We start from the raw sequence: 15410 nt of genomic DNA, 5'->3' as shown, positions 1-15410 counted from the left end.
TAGGGAGGGAAGTGCATTTTAAAACTTTCAAACATATATGGATATTTAATAAACTAAAATAAAATGTTAAAATAAATCAAAATTGAAAACTATTTCAAGCATACTAGAGCTTTATGATCTTGCCTATAGCCTACAAATGCTTCAGTGTTAAAATTTTCATCAAAAATGTGGTGAAACCAAGTGAAATTGTGCACTACAGCTCAATATGTAAACACAATTCAGCCCATGTGCACCTTGCTTACTGTATGCGCGTGTACACCTTACTTATTGTTTGATCCACCACTGTCTATTTTCTTCAAATTTTAGTGGGTACTTACAAAGCTGGTCCCATGAAATCCTGGGGAACTGTGCGTATCTATGTTAGGCAAGCATCTAGCTGGAGAGAGAGAGTTCCTTGTTGCCCCTCCTGTCCCACTCTTAAGTGGTTTCATTGAAGTCCTCCTCTCTTGGTGTGGGAAATTCTACCTCACTCCCTGCCATCTCAACAGTGCTCTTCAAATGACATATCATTAACCGAGATGGATCTCCAGCCTTCTGTAAATACAGGTTGCAAGTGGTTATTGGACAAGTGTCTCAGAAATGGGTTTGCTCTTTTTCTGTGAGTTCTGAAGATGTGTCTAGCAACTCTCTTTAAAATGTAGTGATACTATAATCGCTTCAGCAGCACATATACTAAAATCGGAACTATACAGAAAGATTAGCATGGCCCCTGCGCAAGGATGACATGCAAATTCATGAAGCGTTCCATATTTTTAAGGACAAATATTGTATGAGACCACGATTATAAGAACTCAAGAAAACTTTTAAACACAGAAGAAAAATTCTTTGATGTTTATGAGGGTGGGGAGGAAAAGGGAGGGGAATTCACTAGATAGTAGACAAGAATCATCTTAGGTGAAGGGAAGGAAAACACACAATACAGGGAAAGTGAACACAACTGAACCAAAACAAAAGCTAAGAAGTTTCCTAAACACGACCAAACACTTTGAAGGACAGAGTAGCTGGGGCTGGGGCCTGGAGACCATAGTTTCAGGGGACATGTAAGTCAACTGGCATAAAAAAGGTTTATGAAGAAAACGTTCTGCATTTCACTTTGCTGAGTGCTGTCTAGGGTCTTAAAAGCTTGCAAGAGGCCATCTAAGATGCGTCAATTGGTCCCAACCCACTTGGAGCAAAAGAGAAGGAATAACACCAAAGATACAATGAAAATATTAGCCCAAGAGACAGAAGGGCCACATAAACCAGAGACTCTATCAGCCTGAGACCAGAAGAACTAGATGGTGCCCAGTTACCACTAATGACCACGTGGACAAGGAACACAACAGAGAGTCCCAGACAGAGAGGGAGAAAAGTGCAGAGCAGAATTCAAATTCATGTAAAAAGACCAGATTTAATGATCTGACTGAGACTGAAGAAAGCCCTGAAGCTATGACCCCTGGACTCTCTGTTAACTCAGAATTAAAACCACCCCTGAAGCCTACTCTTCAGATAAAGATTAGACAGAACCAGAAAACATAAAATAATACTCATGAAGAGGGTGCTTCTTAGTTCAATCAAATACAGGAGACCAAATGGGCAGCTCTTGTCTGGAGGTAGGGTGAGAAGGCAGGAAGGGACTGGAACTGGTTGATTGGGCACAGGGAACCCAGGGTGGGAAGGAGGAGTGTGCTGTCACATTGTAGGGATTGCAACTAATGTCACATAACAATATGTGTACAAATGTTTGTATGAGAAATTAACCGGAGCTGTAAACTTTCACCTAAAGCATAATAATAATTAAAAAAAAAAAATGTAGTGATGATTTTCATCAATTGTTTTTAGTACAGGACAATAGCCAAAATGCAGAGACAACAGAAAGTTTTATTTAACATCTTGTTATCTAAACAGTTTCCTCTCACCTTTGCAAATATTTGGTAAGAATATGCCATAAGAAATTATTGCATCATGAAGACATTAGTGAATTTCCCTGCTGGCTAAATCTCATGTAGACAAGAGATATCTTACTTGACACACACACACACACACAAAAAAAAAAAAAAAAAGCCTTTTTTTTAAGTTAACAAGTAGAAAGATAATAAATTACAGAGATAACTGGGCATTAGACCAAAAATAAATTTTGTGTCTGTGTCTTAAAAAGTAATCTCTAGTACTAGATTTTTAAGTTCTTCATAAAGCATTACCAGGTTGTTTTTTGCCGTCTAGAGTTTGTTCTGAAAATACTGGCAGAATCTTAATTATAATAGTGCTACTGGGCACCATTAACCTCTTTCAGGTACATTTGTGCAGAAAAGACGGTAACTGCAAGGCACCAGTGTGTAAAATAAACACAGGTGTTGCCGAGTCCCTGCTGGCATGCCAGTTACAGAAGAATCATTCTTTCCAAGCAACCAGGAAGAAAGAGAGAAGAGAGCAAAATCCAAAAGAATCATTCTTTCCAAGCAACCAGGAAGAAAGATGAGAGCAAGATCGGTGAGGTCAATTGAAGGCCTGCTGAATATTGTTCAAGACAAAGGCGGCTTGTCAGGCAGCTGAATATGGAAAGGCATCACTGATAACCCTGAGTGAGAACAGCACTTACTGTTGGCCTCTTAGAAGGAGCTTTGCATGTATTTTTATGTTTTGAGTTAAGAAAGAAGTGAGTGGAATGACAAGCTTGTTTTAAGAGACACACATACTCACACACACACTTTCTCCCCTCCTCGGAGCTGGTAGAGTGCACTTTGCTGAGTTTAAGACACAGTCGGTTCTATAGGTTAAAATGTTGGACTTGCCCATGAGCAAAAAATGAATCGAGGTTTTCATTTTTTTCCCCTCTGAAAACCAGAATTTTAAGTATCAATAAACAATGTTCTGCCTTCTGGAGGCAATCAATACCCAACTTCAAAATCATTAGGCCTGCAATTAGCTCTAAATCGACCCAGGATCCAAATGCTTTGTCATATTTCTATCTTTATAGGAGAAGGATAAAAACATTTGCAAGGAGAAAAGAAAATGTGCTAAATGAAAGTGTTGTAGTCCATTTTCTAGTCTCCACTGTCACCAAAGAATAGGCTATACTTCTGATGGTCGAGTCTAGTGCTAAGAGGTGCTTCAGGCTAATTGTTTTCAAAATCTTACTCTAACTAAGTAGTCCCATGTAGTGCAAATGGTTAACGCGCTCGACTGCTAACCGAAATTTGGAAGTTCGAGTCTACCTGTAGGCTCCTCAGACAAGAGTCCTGACAATCTACTTCTTAAAAATTAGCCACTGAAAACCCTGTGGAGCATGGTTCTACTCTGAAACACATTGGTTACTGGACCATAGAAGGCAAGTTCTGTCCGGCACACTCAGACTTGCCAAGAATCTGGACACCAGTCTTTGAGAAAGAGAAAGTAACTTTATTGCAATGTGCAGAGCAAGGAGCCTGGAAGGAAGTTCCTCATATCTGACTTCCCCAACTATGGGGAAGCAGGGCTTACATGTGATTTGGGCAGCAAGATGGCAGCTGTGCAGGCATACTGGGGAGGGAAAATTCTAGAAGGTAGCCAGGAAACAGAAGCTTGTCAGACCTCTGGCTTTGGAATAGGGTCCAGGTGATGATTTTTCTTCTGATTCATTTCACATGTTGCTGCATCCTCTGTCGAGGTCACTTACTGGTCACAGTTGGCCCTTCTGTACGTGCTGGGTGGACGAAATCTGGTTGGGCTAGTTTAAAGACTAATGGAAATTTACTGGCCTTCGTATGGTCAGGTTACACATGGGGTCGTTAGGAGTTGGAGTTGACTAGTATTCTAACTCTACTCTGATGAGTTTACTGCACATGATAGTTCTAGGTACTTGTCTCACTTTCCCCATAAACATACACATTGTACCCTGAAAAAAAAAAATGTGTCAGACTTGCTCTGTCTTACTTTCCTCCTGTGCCCACTCCTCTCCAGACATCAGGTTGTACAACTTGGACATTTGTGTGAAGGTCTGTACAAGCAGGCTGACCGTATGTGGAATCACAGTATGTCTCTGGAAAAGGCTCTATAGACTCTGACTTCTGTGAATATTTCCTGACCATATACTTCATGATCAACTGAGGGAAGGTCACTGAGAGACTGACAGAATAACACAGTATTGAATCCAAGAGATTTAGTATCAACATGCTTCTAAAACGTCAGTTGTATCACAATATTCATTTTGAACATTTTAATAGCAAATCATAGCAAACTGTGATCCCAAACTAATATAAGGAGAAAACCTACATGATGAATTCTATCTGGTATATGTTTCCAGTCCCAAATTCAGGACTATCAGATAATGGAAATGTACGCTGAATCAAAGCACCCAAGGGTAACAAATGCTGATAAAGATACAGATACCAGATATACTCTGTCCTTCTTGATACAGGAAGGCAGCCCAGATTAAACAGAAGAGAATTTCTAAACCAATCCTCTCTTATTGCTCCAGGAGCAGCCAGTCTTTCTCAGGGCTTATGTGCATAAGACCAGAGTCTGGTACCTGGTGTGTGTCTGCACTTATGGAAGAAACTGGCTGTGGACCAGGAAGTGTCTCCTGCTTCAAATGCTCTCCTTTCAAACACAAATTGTCAGCTGGTTGGCATTGGTTTGGTACATCTTTCAGATTTTTTCTTTTCAATATACCAAAAGAATAACAGACCACAAACATGAGCCTCCAGACCCAAGCAATTAGACCTCTTTTGATCAGCAGCTTATGGACCTGGTCCCTGTTTTGAGTTAATGTTCTCTGTGTTGATGTAAACTGCAAATGAACAATCAGATGGTATGAGATTTTCTTTTGTACCATTAGTCAGTCTAAGAATAGAGATGGAAATTACTATTTACACATTAAAATTGTCTTAATTATACCTAGGAATGGAGTCAAGTTTTTCTTTGTTTTGTTTCTTTTTCTCTCTTCTGTATTCTTTTAAAATGCTAGGATTCAGTTAAGTATTCAAAGTATGTTTTCTAATGTAGATGGTAATAAAAAAACAATCTTCTCATTTTACATTTTGCTGAATACATTCTAGGAAAATTCTGTGTATGTATGTGTTCCCTACAGTCCCTTCAATATTGAAATCTCTTTTCTTCTGTTTCTTTCTATTAACTTGTCAGGTGCTATATGGAAGCAAAAACTAGTACTCTTTCTTTTGCCTTCTCAAGGATTTCTAACGCTAATTTCTGAAATGCCAATACTAGCCCTCTTAGCTTCTGACTGGGAAAATGTAATCACAAGAAATAGAGGAAAGTACAAGAAGGAAGGAAAATGAAGAAGAAAGATAGAAACTTTGATAAAACACCGTATTAATCACTATTTTTTAGAAAACATATTGTAATATAAAATAACTTCTAATTTTAAAGTTTGCATGTATACTACTCAAACTCCTCATAGAATATGGGGCTGGGTGGAGGACTGAAATCACCTTTTGATCAGTCCTGCTATGTGCCTGGCTCAGTGCTAATTCTTTCATGGATTTCCTCTCATTGATACCAGTTGCTGTCCAACCAGTGCCAACTTATGGAAGCCCCATGTGCACTAGAGTAGGACTATGCTCTATAGGATTTTTAACAGCTGATTTTTCAATGGTAGACCACTAGGTCTTCCTTCTGAAGCAGCTTTGGGTAGACTCATAGCACCAACTTTTCACATACGACGAAGCTTGTTAATCATTCACATCACCCAGAGACTTCAATTAATAAAAAAAAAATTAGGGACTGGTAATATACATGTGTAGTACTTGGCCTTTTGTGAACCTAAATGTTAATATTGTGTTTGTTGTTAGTTGCCATCCAGTCAGCTCTGACTCAATGCCCAGCTAAGGAGAATGAGGTCAGAGCTTCTGGCAAAGTTTTACAACACATTCTCAATAACTTTCGGAACTTGCTCTGGAATATAACAACTTTGGAAACTTCAAGTGGGCATGGTTGGGTCTCTTTCGCACCTATTTATTGCTTCATGGCTGTAAGCAGCAGTTAGGCCTATATACTACTCTCAGGAAATTTATCTCTTAACATGTATAAAGCCAGCAGCTGGGAAAATTACACATTTGACACAAATTTTAAGAGATCATTTTCTTCTCATATATGGTTGGTGTTGTACCATTAAGGTCATAACATACTGAAGATAATTGAATTGTAAGAATTTACTCAAAAGCGTCAAACTTAAAAGTGGAATGAATGAGGTTTGGTAAGCCAGCAAACCAAACCCGTTGTCACCGAGTTGATTATGAGTCATAGCAACGCTATAGGACCGAGTAAAACTACCCCATAGGGTTTCCAATGAGTGCTCGTGAATTCAAACTGCCGACCTTTTGATTATCAGTCGAGCTGTTACCCACTGTGCCACCAGGGCTCATTGGTAAGCAAGACAGGCCATAGTAATCCTGTACTTAGAAACGCAATCTTCTACTATGAACAGTCCAACTGCTGAAAACTAAAAGACCTGGATAGTGTAAAAACTCATCTGCTTTCCTCGTGGTAGCATTCTATATGCGTGCTCTTGCTTCACTGGCCAATACGGCCCCAATTATCATCGGCAGGAAACTACCAATAATGGTCTCCATTTCTAATTTACCCTCGAAAAATGGTACAGGCAGGGCTTCTCTGAAAGAGAGGGGGTGTGTGTTTTCTCTTTTATCTAACTTGTTTCCTTTATTTCATCTTTTCATGGCAGGTTGTAGTGATCTAGCCCAGTTCTCATGCCCTGAAGGTCATAAAATTGAATGGCACTTAGAATAGGCAGATCTTTTTCATCACAAGTGACATGGCCACATCCTCAAAGTTTGAAATGAGTGCAGTTGAAAATATGGTGAGAAAAGAATCACATCCAGATGACATTTTGCAAGTCCTCCCAATCTGGTACAATCTTGTGGTTGTTTCCTTTCTGTTTCCTTTTTAGCATGCCATGGTTTATGAACTTGAATGGAATCTGCTAACAGTTCTCCAGGCTAAGGACACAGTACATAACTTCCATAGGGTGTGGAGATTTCTTGATTAATTTTTACATCTCTTTACTATGTTCTTTTTTTCTTTGATTCTATTACAATTAGTTATCCAGGAATTACAATTCTGTATTAAATCTGACACATATTCACTGCTATTTTCATCACTTTTTAAACAGATACTGTGCATTCTACTCTTCATACACACACACAACACATACGCACACATACACACGTATATACCACTTTTTAGATAACTTTACAACACTGCTTTTAGGACATTATGCCATTCAGCAGTGGTTGACAGCGGTTCTGAAATGTTAAAACCCCCAGAACACTGGCTTCGTTTAGAATATAATTTACACAGTACCTTCTCCAAGATCAATAGCTTCATTTAAGATTGTCTGTGGAACAATGAAAGTTATTATTTATTTTGCATTTTCTCTAATGAGTGCTCTTGGGCAAATATACATTAAATACTTTTTTTTTTTCTTTCTTTCTGTCCCTTTGCTATCTTCAGTCAGCTCTTAGCATTCATACATACGGTGTGAAGATTCTGCAGTGTGACAGGAAATGTATCTCATGTCCTGAAAAAAATCAACACTTTGGCCTGAGTACATTTTGGGCTTTTATAAAGGTTTTTATTCACATGGATTGGGACTATTGGATACTACTATAAAGTTGTCTGTCACTGTATCACATCAGATTATACTGAACTCTGAATCGTTGTTATCATTATTTGTAGTTGGAACTGTCAGTCAGTTACTACCTAGCAGTGGTTACTACTTAAACCCAGTGGCTACTGCTGTGAGTAACTAGCTGTTCGCCTCTCTGCCCCATACTCTTCCTTGGTCTACTCTTTCTGCACTTGAACTCTTCAAACTTCAAACAAACAAACATACAAACAAAAACAGCCGGGTTTTCTCTTTATTGTTTAACTCCACCAACCCTGGAATTTGGTTACTTTACAACAATGTGTTCAAGTGAAAACATAGATCCTCTGGCCTAAGAAGCTTCATATTCTGTTGGGAACAGCAAAACATTAAATAGCATAATGTTTGAAGATAGAGGATTATTAGATAAAAATTTATAGTTATGGGATTCCTTTGCAACAAAACCCAGCCCTCAAAAGAAACCAATAACATTCATTTCAGTTACAGGTTTGATTTTGAAAATATCAGGGCTTATGTATTCCCAGTACCCTTTTGTAGTTTGTTTTCTTGGTGGCCCTTAGGAAAACCAGTTTGGTGAAGCTGTCCCTAGAGCCCTAGAGTTAAAGTAGTCAGGTGTTGTTAATAGCACTACCCTGGCTGTGTTGTTATCTAGCATCAATGATTGCATTTTCGTTCCCTCTGCTTTAAATGTCCTGTTAACACCAGTGGCTACAGTTGTAGTCATAGTATTCTAGGGTTGGAAAAAAGGCCACTTGATGAAATCTTATTTTTACAGACGTGGAAGGTAAATTTTAAAATGTGTTTCTTTATACATATGTCCTCCTTATTCTCATCTCAGCGTACTACACAGTAGGGCTGCTCAAAAGGTGGTTTGGCAGTCACTGTCAACTTGTGGCATATTTGTTAACCTGCTCCGAGAAGACCAACACAGAAATTCAAAGTGTTTCAAAATGTTTATAAAAATTCAATATTAGTATGACATCGAAGTCCGTGATCAGTGAGCTTGCACTTTGTCTTTTTCTTTAGTTTTTATTTTTCTGATAATTTTATTTTATTGCATTTTACAAAGAAAAAAATAGCAGTCTGTGATGGATTGGGACTTTTTAAAAAATGGTCCTTCACCAGATAGAGTTGGAGAAGTGTTACTTTAGATGTTTCATACATTTCCAATTGCCAAGTCCTTTCTCTTCTTTTTTCTTACAATGCTCGCATGGGTCTGCACTTTAAAGATCTCCAGAGCAACTTAGGGCAGTGTGGAAGCACCATTGCTCTAAGTGTGCTTTTCTTCAAGCACAGACCAAAGGCCTTCAGCTATTTTCTGACTTTGGGGTGTATTTAAAATTTGAAGAAGCTGACTAAACCCTTTGGTCCTCAGAGAGGGAATCACATCACACCCTCAGAGCTATTAAACTCTGGGACCCAGATCCTAGGCCCAGGCGAGGTAGTTGTCTGTTCTGGAGCACACTTGGAGTGTACTTGGTGCTCAATAAATATTTAATAGCTAAAGTAATACAGCCCCAAGTGTCTGACTTTCCAGAAAGCCAGCCACACACTCTAGATTTAAAAAAAAAAAAAAAAACACTTTAGAAAGCTTTGCTTTGAATTTGGACTAAGCAAGGGCAAGATGCTGGGATTACGCGTTACGGAGTGTCACAGGATGAGTAAGGCATTTGTCTCAGCAGAGAGAAAACAGCTGTGTTACATGACTTGCTCAGTAACTCCAAGAAATTCATCTCGTTTTTTCCAGTTTGGTCAATTGGGATAAACTGTCGCATAGAAGAGGTTGTTTCGTATGTTTAGTTTTTCAGGAGAAAACAAGAATGCAGGATTTACTCAACATGAAGTGCCAAGAACCGTAGATACTGAGGATTTAAATTGTGGGAAGGCATCCTTTTTATTTGATAGCATTTTGGAGAGCGCTAATAATGGTAAAATACAGCCAAGACATGTAGCATTCACCCATTTTCACACACGCATGTTTTTGGAATGATCTTAAAAAATTTGTAAAGGATACATTTGTTTAGTTTTGCACTCATTTCTTCAAAGATAGAGCAGTTATTGGCAACACTATTTTCTGTATTCCAGAAATTCAATTTTGTGTACAATCCTTCAAGTGCACTAGGCTTTTTGGATCCCTATGTACTCAGGAACATTGCTGCACATTTTTGCTAGTGTGATGGACATTGCTGTACCTCAGACAGATACAATTTGGAGCCACGGCAATTGATTTGGTGCTGGAATATTGCTTCAGATTCGTAAACAAATCTCACAATTTTCTTTTTTTTTTCCTGTTTCTAACTCTGAGCACCAAATTTGGGCAACTATTTTAAGCCTGTATGCTATGTCTGGATGAAGGAGAAGGGTTACAAAAACCACAGGCATTACACAATTATTTAAACTATTGCACTGAATCCCTGAACTAACATAAAGCCCTGAGCCATTTTTTTTTTTCTGGTTCCTTTCAAATGCACTGGAAAATAGGTGCATACATACAAATGATAAGCACCTATGTTTTTCTTTTTTTTTGAATCTCAAATAGTTATTAATTTTGATAGTTGTTGTTAGGTGCTGTCGAGTTGATTCCGACTCACAGTGACCCCATGTGACAGAGTAGAACTGCCCCATCGGGTTTTCTAGGCGGCAATCTTTACAGAATCCAGTTGCAGGGTTTTTCTCCCACAGAGCCACTGACCGGGTTCAAACCAACAGCCTTTTTATTAGCAGCCAGCACTTAACATTTGTACTACCAGGGCTCCTTTTTGATAGTTGACATTCCCAAAATCTTAGTACAGTAGTATATAATAATAAGTGAATCACAAACACACATTTCATATGCATATCCAATTATTCTTTAATTTGCCATTGCTACAATTCCCAGTATAAAGTACTTTACAATGAATGAAATTATAGTTTTCATTGCCTTAAATTGTAAAAGCAAAGAAAAAAAGCTACACTGTTTTCCACAATGTTTACATGAAAAATCATTCATTCATTCATTCAATCAAGGACTGTGGATTGAAAACTTAGCAACTGCCAGGTATTTTTTTCTGAACAATGAGGAGACAGCAGTGACCAAATTCAATGAAAATTCTAGCCCTCATGGAGCTTATATTCAGTGATAAAAATGATGATTTCTTTCACAGATTTTTATACTACGCTGGTCTAAGTTTTAATATCGTCTCTTCTCTCCCTCTCTCTGTTTTTTCTGCTCTGGGTTTAATCACTAAGCTTCAGCCCCTAAAATGCTATTCTCTAAATTGATTTTAGTCATTATTCTCTGCAACTCGTGGGAGGGCCAGCCAGATAACCAAACAAGTTCAGAATCTAAACTGAAATACAATTTTGATTCCCAAAGACTTAAGGGCAACTAACAACAACAACAATGTGGAGCTAAATCCCATCCATCCATTTGGTCTTCATTACCACCTAAATTGCCTTAAATGCAAAAGTACATTATAATATTGGTGAACTTTAGACTCTATTTCTAAGGATGAGTTTTTTTTTATATATATAACTGTAAGATTTATTGTTGTTAATGTATTGCTAATTTGCATAAGAAGTAAAGAAGGCTAGAAAACTGCCAGTAAGGCTCAAAATGTGTCTCTTGAGTAATGGCCACTGACACTATTTTAAAAAAAAGGAAAAAAAAATACACTTGTATATTTATACAATTGAAACAATACAGAAAGTAGCAATTAAAAAAAAACAGAACAATGTTTTCTCACTTCTGTTAAAGGTGACTACTGTCTACAAGTTTATTTATTTATTTTGACTATTACCCAGGCAAAACTAATGAATAAATAAATGTATATACCAGCACATAAATATTCAAGTATCCACCTAGTTAACAGGTTTAGTTACATTAAAGATATCTATCGTATTATACAGTTCACTCTGTACTCTGTGCAATTAATACTATGTTTATATTATTACATGGAACCTCTTACCCCTTTTATTTTTCTCCACCTGTGGATGTAGCATCATTTATCTGTCTGTCCCCTATTAAGGACACCTGATTTGTTTCTAGTTATAAGTATTTATTAATGAAACACTTTGCTAAGTAATTTGCCAGAGCTTTAAGTGAAATTTCCAACTTGTTGTTGATTCCAAGTTCTCCCTAGGAGCATTACTATGAGTTTACCTTTTACCCTTTTACTCCGAAAAGCTTTAGAATATGTCTAGCCTATCTGGTGCTCCTTGGAAACTCTATGGGGCAGTTCTGTTCTGTCCTACAGGGTCACTATAAGTCAGGTTCGACTCGACGGCACTGGGTTTGGTTTATTCTGGAACTATCCTGGTCTTTCGGCACAGCACAGATGCTTCCAAGGACTTTAAGGACTCCCTGACTGCCTGTGATGGTTCAAGTTGACTTCATTAAAAAAAAAAAGAAAGAAACTGTTAATTTGGTGGAACTAACCCTCTCTGGGACCTAGCCCAGCACTAATCCATGAAGAATCAGCTCTCAGTTATCTGTGACAATAAATGAGGCACTGTGGAGAGCAAACACATTTAAATCAGGCTCTAATCATGGCCCTCATCCCATCAAAAAGGGAACTTTGTTTCACTTACATTTTTTCTTCTAAGAGCTAAGAGTAAAGTTCAAAGTAAAAACTGAAAAGCTAAAAACAAACAAAAGCAGTACAAAAAGAAGAGAGAAAGAACAAGAAGGCACTCAATGAATGATCTACCTTTATCAGTGGAATTTGACAGTCGTATAAAGAAGCCCCAGGGACAGGGTCATTTCACTGTGATTTATCACCACTCGTTACCGGTAAACATGAGCGCTCACAATATGATCATAAAGGAAAGCAATAAGTATACACCCAAGAGTATAGCTTTCCTCTCAGGACGTCTTGGCAGCTACAGAGAAGCTTTTGGTTTTTTGAAGAAAAAGAATGGCATGCTATCAATATAAAGAAATGCCATGTCACTACAAATTCTGAGATAAAATATATCATTGGATTTGAAAGGAATTTCTGATAAGGGATTTGGTTGGAAATGATTGCTTTTGGCTTCTCTGTGTTGATGACAGCTGCTTCTGGGAGTCAGTCTAGCTCCCCTCTCCCCGACCTCAGTCATCATTACTGTTGAGCTGGCAGGAGTGGCGAGTCCCACTGGAAGCTCTCTGATACTCGTTGGCTGCCAGGTACTACTCATAACTACCGGGAGATCACTACACAACGTTGAGGGTTAAGCACCTACTTTTGGGTCGTCCTTGCCAAAGACTGAATTACTTCACATCCCACTGAGAACTAGTTAGAATTGAAGAGGTTAGCAACAAGGAAAGTAAGTGAAGCTCTGTTCACTTAGTATAATATAAGTAGTACCAACTTCTCTAGTTTTTAAGCTGTTTATTTCTTTTTATTCTTTAAAATTGTTCTTCATTTCCTTCTAATGCTGAGGAAAGACAGTTGATGCTTGTTTTTATTTGTGAATTCATGAACATACTCATGACTTGATGCCTTTATCCAAGTCTTTTATATGTTTTTTAACTCGGTGACAAATTTGGACCTTTATTTTATTTGGTCTTTTTTTTTTTACTTTTTCCAGAGCATTTTATGGTTTATCTACCGTATTCCAGGCACTGTGTTAAGAAGAGAATCAGGAGAAACAAAATACAGTTGGCTCTTGTTTTCACAGAATTAACTCTTGAGCAAGGAAGATAAATAGGAAAAATATTAGTTTAGTAGTTGCAATAAACATTCATAAATGCTATAACAAGGAAATTATAATATGTTCAGGGGTAACATAGAATGTGCCTCTAAACTATTCTAGGAGGGATCAAAGAACGCTTCCTGATGAAAGTGGTATTTAAGTTGAGTTACTACTATACTTTACACGAAAGATCAATCCCCAGGCTCTTGCCTCCTCCATCTATTCAACCCCTCGTCTTTTCCATGTTCTCAAACTTAGTTACTACAATTTCTTTGCTCCTAAAGTAAAAGGCTAACACTGCACTGCTCTTCTGACTGTGTGGAAAAGTCATCAGGAAAGACTAATTGCTGGAAAAGGACATCATATTTGGTAGACTGTCAACAAAAAATGAGAAAAAGCCTCAATGAGATGGATTGACCCAATAGTTGCAACAATAGACTCAAACATACCAACGATCATGAAGATGGAACAGGACCAGGTAATGTTTTGTTCTGTTATGCATAAGGTCACCATGAGTCAGAGCTAGCTCCATGGCAACTAACAACAGGAACACTGCCTGTTATAATTTATTGTGTAGCCCAAAAAAGAGGTGGCAGCAAATGCCTGTCCTCCTCTAGGGAGTTTTCTCATGTACTTAGTTATACACTCAGCATGATGCTTATTAGTAAGTTGTTAGCATATGAATTCATATATGCATGAAAGATGTTTTATTTTTATTTTCTTTTAAAATGAGTTTTCAATCGATTTAAACTTATTGTGGATATGAAAATAGAAAAAAATTGCCTGTAGTGTGTGCCACTGTCTCATATTAACTGCTAATTTGTCAGAAAGATTCCAAAAGAATAGCAAAACTCCCAAGGTGATAATATGAAATAGCCTAATATATTATCCTGACAACATCCCTTCAGGCTGCCAAGGAATATGAAGCTCTACAAGGGAAGATGCGCTGCCACAAAAAATTTCCCATGAGAGTGAGAATGATCAACTTCAGAAACTATGCTCCAGACCCCTTCAGTTGCATGGAGTTTTTATGCAGAAAGACATTATCTCTCAGGCACAAAGCACAACACTGTGTAAAGCAAATTATATTGCAGCTGAAGCATTTATACTATTTTCAGGAGTAATTGAGAATTAGAAAACTTCTAAGGTCTCTAGAGAATAAGAAAAATATGTATCAATGTTGGTTTTGGGGAAAAAAATAAAACCTCTAGGCTTTGCCTTTTTTATATATCTTTTGAGTTTTGTGAAATTCAATACATTTCATATTATTTTCAAGTTATCTTTTTTCTATTTAATTTTCATAGTGTTAGTGCTAAAGAAATAAAAGAAGGGAAGGATGGGAGTCACATAAGTAACAGTAAGGTGTTAAGGTCACTGTGAATCAGAACCTGGTCTGACGTTTGCAGGAAGTAACCCCTCTTTTTAGAAGTTCAGAGTTCATCAGGCTGTCAGCGGCCATTTTATACTAATCCTGATACAAAAGGCAGACAGAGGACTCAGAATGTCACTTTATTAGCTTACAATTGCAATGAAAGTTGTTCAAACTCACCAAAAGTAAAGGTGAAATTAATGCAAGAAAAAAATAAAATGTTACCAGCCTGAAAGTACTTAAAAAAGTCATTATTAGCTTTTTATTTATTTTTAATTTGAAGAAAAAGGTCTTCATTTTGGGAAAGTGTGATTCAGAAGTAGCACAATTTTTCTGAAGGCCAATTTGACAATATGCACCAACACACTTTTAAAAACTGTATGCCATTTTGTCCTCCAATAAAACTTCTAAGACATTACCCTAGGGAAATAATTAGAAAAAAATACAAAGATATATGCATAAGGAATTTCACTATAATATTGTTTATAAAAACAGAAATCTATAAAGTACAAAAGTACCTATCAAATAGAAAGTAGGTAAACTTTTTTATACAATATTATTCAATTGAATCTGAACCTGATCAATTCTCTAGATCATGCTATAATTTATAGGAAATTCAAGGTCAAAAGAACATATTAAATGACACCAATAGGATGTAATCAGAAAAACCCAGTCTTGGATAATTCTATAGAACAGAAGATTTATTCTTTTCAACAAATAAATTGTAAAGAAAGAAAAAAGGGTGAGGTAGTAGGAACCGATCCTTGGAAACTCTATGGGGCAGTT

At 37.4% G+C, this 15410-nt stretch overlaps 1 non-coding gene across 1 annotated transcript; it reads left to right on the top strand.

Moving 5' to 3' along the window:
• Positions 1-652: 652 nt before the first annotated feature.
• LOC111750242 (U6 spliceosomal RNA) lies at positions 653-754 on the top strand. The gene has a single exon (XR_002785394.1). It is a non-coding gene; the product is annotated as a U6 spliceosomal RNA (small nuclear RNA).
• The last annotated feature ends 14656 nt before the right edge of the window (positions 755-15410 follow it).

This window comes from Loxodonta africana, chromosome 10 (genome assembly GCF_030014295.1).
Source record: "Loxodonta africana isolate mLoxAfr1 chromosome 10, mLoxAfr1.hap2, whole genome shotgun sequence".
In the NCBI taxonomy this organism is placed as follows: Eukaryota; Metazoa; Chordata; class Mammalia; order Proboscidea; family Elephantidae; genus Loxodonta; species Loxodonta africana.
The sequence above is the reverse complement of the archived record's forward strand: the minus strand, read 5'-3'. Positions and strand labels throughout refer to the sequence as shown.